This window comes from Muntiacus reevesi, chromosome X (genome assembly GCF_963930625.1).
Source record: "Muntiacus reevesi chromosome X, mMunRee1.1, whole genome shotgun sequence".
NCBI lineage: Eukaryota > Metazoa > Chordata > Mammalia > Artiodactyla > Cervidae > Muntiacus > Muntiacus reevesi.
This window is the reverse complement of record NC_089271.1, coordinates 63,186,398-63,193,317: the sequence shown is the minus strand read 5'-3', so window position 1 is coordinate 63,193,317 and position 6,920 is coordinate 63,186,398. Positions and strand designations below refer to the sequence as shown.

Sequence of the window (6,920 nt, the reverse complement as noted above, 5' to 3'; positions counted from 1 at the left end):
AATATGAGTGAAGCTGATTTGTAAGCCATGATGTACCATACACAAGAAAGGGGCAATGAACATATAGAGAAAAAAAAACACTGGTCTCAGACTCTGAGATCTGGTTTTGAGGTCTGTCTCTGCCATATATAGTGGGTGATGTTTGCACAAGTTGGTTACCCTTTCTAGGTCTTCAATAATATCTGTAACCTTTCCAGCATCATGAGGGATTGTTAAGAGGATGACTAGCAAGGGCCTTGTGGTCCTTAGCGTATTTGATCGGCTGTTTTTACTGAGTGGTTCCTGGGTCTCAGGAGAGGGGATAGGATCAGGTGGATGTTAGTGGTGGAAACAAAGCCACCTGGCTGGGCACCCTCACATGGACCTTGTATGGTGGTCAGGAGCTCTGGACCGACAGCTGGAGGCCAACAATCCCTACAGGTGGTGCTCAGGGTGATGTACTGACAGTGAGCGGGTGTTTTCCAGTTGCTGGCCTCCGATGCCTGTCTAGGGACAGCGGGATGGCTGCGCAGAGCTCACCGCGCTTCCTCCTGACCTTCGACTTTGATGAGACTATCGTGGACGAAAACAGTTCCCAGAGAGCCTGCGTGCCACCTACCGCGAAGGCTTCTACAATGAGTACATGCAGCGCGTCTTCCAGTACCTGGGTGACCAGGGCGTGCGGCCGCGAGACCTGCGCGTGCTCTACGAGTCCATCCCGCTGTCGCCCGGCATGGGCAAAATGCTGCAGTTTGTGGCCAAGCAGGATTCCTGCTTTGAGGTTATTCTCATCTCAGATGCCAACACCTTTGGCGTGGAGAGCGCGCTGCGCGCCGCCGGCCACCAAGGCCTGTTCCGCCGCATCTTCAGCAACCCTTCTGGGCCCAACACTCAGGGGCTGCTGGCGCTGCAGCCCTTCCACTCACACAGCTGCGCGCGCTGCCCGGCCAACACGTGCAAGCACAAGGTGCTCAGCGACTACCTGCGCGAGCGGGCCCACGACAGCGTGCACTTCGAGCGCCTTTCCTACGTGGGCGACGGCGCCAACGACTTCTGTCCCATGGGGCTGCTGGCCGGTGGCGATGTGGCCTTCCCTCGCCGTGGCTACCCCATGCACCGCCTTATCCAGGAGGCACAGAAGGCTGAGCCCAGCTCCTTCCGCGCCAGCGTGGTACCCTCGGAAAATGCCACCGAAGTGCGCCTCCATCTGCAACTGGTGCTGAAGACGTGCTGAGGACGCGGCCTGCAGGGGGCGCCCAGCGGGAAGGGGGCCAGGGGGCTTGGGACAGGGAAAGACAAACCTAGTTTTAATAGTCCCTTTCCCTTTCGTTTTGGTGGGTCCCTCCAGGAATTTCGGGCATCCGGAGCTCGTCCATTTGGGGGCTGGAGGAGAGAGTTCGGAGCTGTCCCCGTCTATGCAGTTAACCCAGCTTGGCTGTCTCCCCCAGTTCCACTGCAAGCGAATTCTAGAGTTTGGCCCCACCAGGGTGGTGCGCAGACCCAAGCAGGCAGCAGTGTTTTCCAAATATCTTGCCCCTTCCCAACTGGGGGAAGAGGTTGCCTGGCAGGGTAGAGAAGGAACATCTCCCACTGTGTTGCATTAACTGTTGCCTTGGGCCACATGATTTCCTTCCCCTAGACTTCTGTCAGGGGGACCCAGGTCCTGAAATTCCTCCCCCCGCCCCTTCAGCCCCAGACTCCCCGCGGAGAGGTGGTGCTCTCCACCGACGCCAGTCTCAGGCCTAGGTCTTGCTTTACCTTCTGTGACCCTACACTACTCTCCTCCCTCCCCCCTCCACCCCCACGCACGCTGTCAGCGTCCCTACAGGAAGAAATCCCAGAGGGAACAATCGCCTCCTGGTGGTGGAATGAGGTAGCACACTGTCCAGGGCTCGGGTCCCGCCAGCCAGGGACCTCAGAAAACGCGACCAGGTCCACTCCTCGCACCCCAGCCTCTTCTATGCAGCAAGAAACCAGGGACTGAACCAAAGTCGTCCCGCTGACTGGACCCTCTGGACCCCTCCCCTCCCGAATGGAACAGAAAGCCATGATGATTTAAAAGCAGAGCCAGTGAAACCCAAAAGAAAAAAAAAAAAAGAATAAAGGGAGAGGGTTAAATTCAATAAAATTAGACATGGAGAAGTAAGTTGCAAGTGATATCACAGAAATACACAGGATTGTAAGAGAATACAGGAAGCAAATATTTGCCAATGAAATGGACAACTTAGAAGTAATGGACCAATTATTCATTTCAGTTCAGTTCAGTCGCGCAGTCGTGTCTGACTCTTTGCAACCCCGTGAATCACAGCACACCAGTCCTCCCTGTCCATCACCAACTCCCAGAGTTGACTCAAACTCATGTCCATCGAGTCGGTGATGCCATCTCATTTTCTGTCGTCCCCTTCTCCTCCTGCCCCCAATCCCTCCCAGCATCAGGGTCTTTTCCAGTAAGTCAACTCTTCGCATGGGGTGACCAAAGTACTAGAGCCTCAGCTTCAGCATCAGTCCTTCCATGAACACCCAGGACTGATCTCCTTTAGGATGGCCTGGTTGGATCTCCTTGCAGTCGAAGGGACTCTCAAGAGTCTCCTCCAACACTACAGTTCAAAAGCATCAATTTTTCGGTGCTCAGCTTTCTTCACAGTCCAACTCTCACATCCATACATGATCACTGGAAAAACCATAGCCTTGACTAGATGGACCTTTCTTGGCAAAGTGATGTCTCTGCTTTTCAATATGCTATCAAGGTTGGTCATAACTTTCCTTCCAAGGAGTATGTGTCTTTTAATTTCATGGCTGCAGTCACCATCTGCAGTGATATTGGAGCCCCAAAAAATAGTCTGTCACTGTTTCCACTGTTTCCCCATCTATCTCCCAAGAAGTGATGGGACCAGATGGCATGATCTTAGTTTTCTGAATGTTGAGCTTTAAGCCAACTTTCTCACTCTCCACTTTCACGTTCATCAAGAGGCTTTTTAGTTGCTCTTCACTTTCTGCCATAAGGGTGGTGTCATCTGCATATCTGAGGTTATTGATATTTCTCCCGGAAATCTTGATTCCAGCTTGCGCTTCTTCCAGCCCAGCATTTCACATGATGTACTCTGCCTATAAGTTAAATAAGCAGGGTGACAATATACAGCCTTGACGTACTCCTTTTTCTATTTAGAACCAGTCTGTTATTCCATGTCCAGTTCTAACTGTTGCTTCTTGATCTGCATATAGAATGGTACAATTTTCCATGTACGAACCAGAGAGAAATAGAAACTATAAGGAAAGACATCATATGTACTGAAATTGAAACTCTGATTTAAAATTTTCCATAAAACAGAAGGCCAGGACCAGATGACTTCAGAGGGAAATTCCGTCAGGCATTTTGTGAAGAGTCAATACCTATCCTTCAGAAACTATTCCAAAAACTTGCAGAGGAGAGAACACTCCTCAAACTCATCCTATGAGGCCACCATCACCCTGATACCACAAGCAGACAAATATACCACCAAAAAAGAAAGGTACAGGGCAATATCAATGATGAACATAGGCACAAAATTCTCAACCAAACAGTAGCAAACCAAATCCAGCAAGACATTAAAAGGACCACGTAGCATGATCAAGTGGGATTCATCCAATTGATGCAAGAATTTTTCAATATCCACAAATCCATAGATCTCAATAGATGCAGAGAAAGCTTTAGAAAAATGTCCAACATCCATTTGTGATAACTCTCCAGAAAGTGGGCATAGAGGGGCCCTATCTGAACATTAAAAAGGCCACATTTCACAAACCTACCGATAACATCATACTCAATAGTAAAAAGAAGAAAGCATTTCTTCTAAGATCAGGAAGAAGAGAAGGATGGCCACTCTCACCACTTTTATTCAATATAGTACGGAAGATCTAACCACAGCAATCAGAGAGAAAGAAATAAAAGAATCCAAGTTGGAAAGGAAATAAAGGTGTCACTGCTTGCAGTTTGCATGATACTGTGCATAGAAAATCTTAAAGATGCTGCCAGAAACTATTAGAGCTCATCGATGAATTCAGTAAAGCTGCAGGATACAAAATGAATGCACAGAAATCTCTTGCATTTTCATATGCTAACAATGAAATTTCAGAAAGAGAAATTAAATAAACAATCCCCCTTACCATCCCATCAAAAAGAATACAATGCCAAGGAATAAACCTAAGGAGACCAAACAGCTGTACTCACAAATCTATAAGATGCATGCACCCCAATGTTGGTTGCAGCACTATTTACAACTGCCAAGACACGGTAGCGACCTAAATATCCATCGACAGAGGAATGGATAAAGAATATGTGGTACACATATACAGCGGAATATTACTTAACCATAAAAAGAATGAAATAATGCCACTTGGGGCAACATGGATGGACGTAGTGATTGCCATACTGAGTGCAGAAAGTCAGAAAGAGAAAGACAAATGTCCCTTACATGTGGAACCTAAAAAGTTGTACAAATGAACTTATTAAATAAATGGAAACAGACTTTGAAAACATGATTACCAAAAGGGAAAGGCAGAGGTAGGAAAGGGATAAAGATCCTAATCTATAACATCCTAATGAGAGATGTTCAAGATGATGTAAACAGACGGAAAGAAATATTATATGCTTGTGAGGCCAAGCATTTACAACTAGCCTCTGCTTTACACTTCCTAAGGAAGGAGGCAAGTGGGCTTGAGTCCAGGTATTTACAGTCAGTCTCCAGCTTGCACTCTGAAATAGAACGAATAAGAGTAACTGGGTAAATAGTCAGGCTTTGTTTCCTGAGGACAATGTAAGATAACAGCTCTGGCAGAGACAGAGGGGCTACTCTCTGTTTGAGTACAACATCAAGAGGTCACATATGTCCCGTTCTCAGGGCAGGAGAGACACTGCATATGGGAAGAAACGCTCCTTGGGGGTCAAAAGCAAAGGGGCCCCACCCCATAATGTGTGATGCCACGTCTCCCCCATAGGTCTCCGGGCTGGCATGCATCTGGGAATAGAGATGCTCATGCATGTTGGGGAGGGTCCTAGTACAGGTCAGGTGTGAGAAAAGAAACAAGATAACTGGCCAAACCTAAACAAAGACCCAAAAGGACTGTCCTATAAAAATGACTTAACTGCCTCTTACTGCACTTCTCCTCAGTAGGACAGATGCCCACACCTTTTCTCTCCAAGTGTGTATCATTGCCTTCTCTGTCTTAACTAAACAAACTGTTTCTCTGTGTGCTCTCCTACTTGTTGTGCTGTGTCTCTAACAATAAACTCTGTACCTCTTTTTTTTTTTTTTTTTTTTTTTTAACAGATTTCGCCTCCTTGAGAAATGCATTTTTCAAAGGGGCAAACTTAAAGCCACAGCTCACTGCTGCCTCTCTGACATCCCTTGGATTGGAAGAATCGATATTGGCAGAATGGCTATACAACCCAATGCAACCTACTGATGCTATTGAATCCCTATCAAATTACCAATGGTATTTTTCACAGAACTAGATCAAAAATTCCCAAAGATTGTATGCAGACACAAAAGACCATCAATCGCCAGAGCAATCCTGAGCGAGAAAAATGGAGCTGGGGGAATCAGGCTCCTGGACTTCAGACAATACTACAAAGGTACAGTCATCAAAACAGTATGCTACTGGCACAAAAACAGAAATGCTGATCAAACGAACAGGATAGAAAGCCCAGAAATAAACCCAGGTGCCTACGGTCAATTAATCTCTGACAAAGGAGGCAAGAACATACCAATGAGAAAAGACAGTCTCTGCGGTAAGTGGTGCTGGGAAAACAGCTGCACAGAAAAGAATGAAATTAGAACACTCTCTAACATCATACACAAAAATAAATTAAAAATGGATTAAAATCTAAATCTAACACAAGACACTATGAAACTCTTAGAGGAAAACACATGCAGAATACACTTTGACATAAATTACAGCAATATGATTCTGCATCCACCTCCTAGAGTAATGAAAATAAAAATGAAAATAAACAAGTGGGGCCTAATTAAACTTAAAAGCTTTTGTACAGCAAAGGCGGTGGGGCGAGGGGCTGTGGGAGACTATAGACAAGATGAAAAGACAACCCTTAGGATGGGAGAACTCTTAGGACTTGCCCTCTTAACATCTTTCATATATAACATACACCAGTGTCAACTGTAGTTATCATGTTGTACGTTACAGCCCTCGTACTTATTTGTCTAATAACTGGACGTGTGTCCGTTTGGCCCACTTTTGTCCAATTCCCCTCCCCCACACCTACCCTCTGGTAAGTGCAAAGCTTATCTCTTTTCCTCCGCATCCTTGTTTGTTTGCTTGCTTGTCTGTTTTGAAGCGTAATTGACCTACAACACTATGTTAGCTCCTGGTATACAACATCGTGAGTTATTATTTCTATCCATTTCAAAATGTTCAACACTGTAATTCCGGTTATGATATGCCACCAAACAAGGATAGGGCATAGTTATTGACTCTGATCCCTACACTATGCCTGTCTCTTTTTCTATCTGATTGCTTTAATCTGCTGACCTCTTAAGGTTAAATCCATATTAACCACCCCCATTTTTACTCCTCTCCTCGAGTTTACTGTATCTGACATCATATTTTTCATCTTTTTCTTCTGTGTATCCCTTAACTAAGGGGCTTCCCTGGTGGCTCAGTGGCCAAGAATTTGCCTGCCAATGCAGGAGACATGGGTTCAACCCCTGGGTCGGGGAGGTCCCCTGGAGAAAGAAATGGCAACCAAATCCAATATACTTGCCTGGAGAATCCCATGGACAGAGGAGCCTGGCGGGCTACGTCCATGGGGTTTTCAAAGACTCGGACATGACTTAGCAACTAAACAATAGCAATGCTCCCTTAACTACTCACTGCGGATACAGATGATTTTACTACTTTTGTCTTTTAACCTTCCCATTAGCTTTGTAAGTGAGTGATGTGCTGCC

General features: G+C 46.2%; 1 pseudogene; it reads left to right on the top strand.

Annotated features, from left to right (window-relative positions):
* The first annotated feature begins 500 nt into the window (after positions 1 to 500).
* Positions 501 to 1,213, top strand: LOC136154319 (phosphoethanolamine/phosphocholine phosphatase-like; annotated as a pseudogene).
* The last annotated feature ends 5,707 nt before the right edge of the window (positions 1,214 to 6,920 follow it).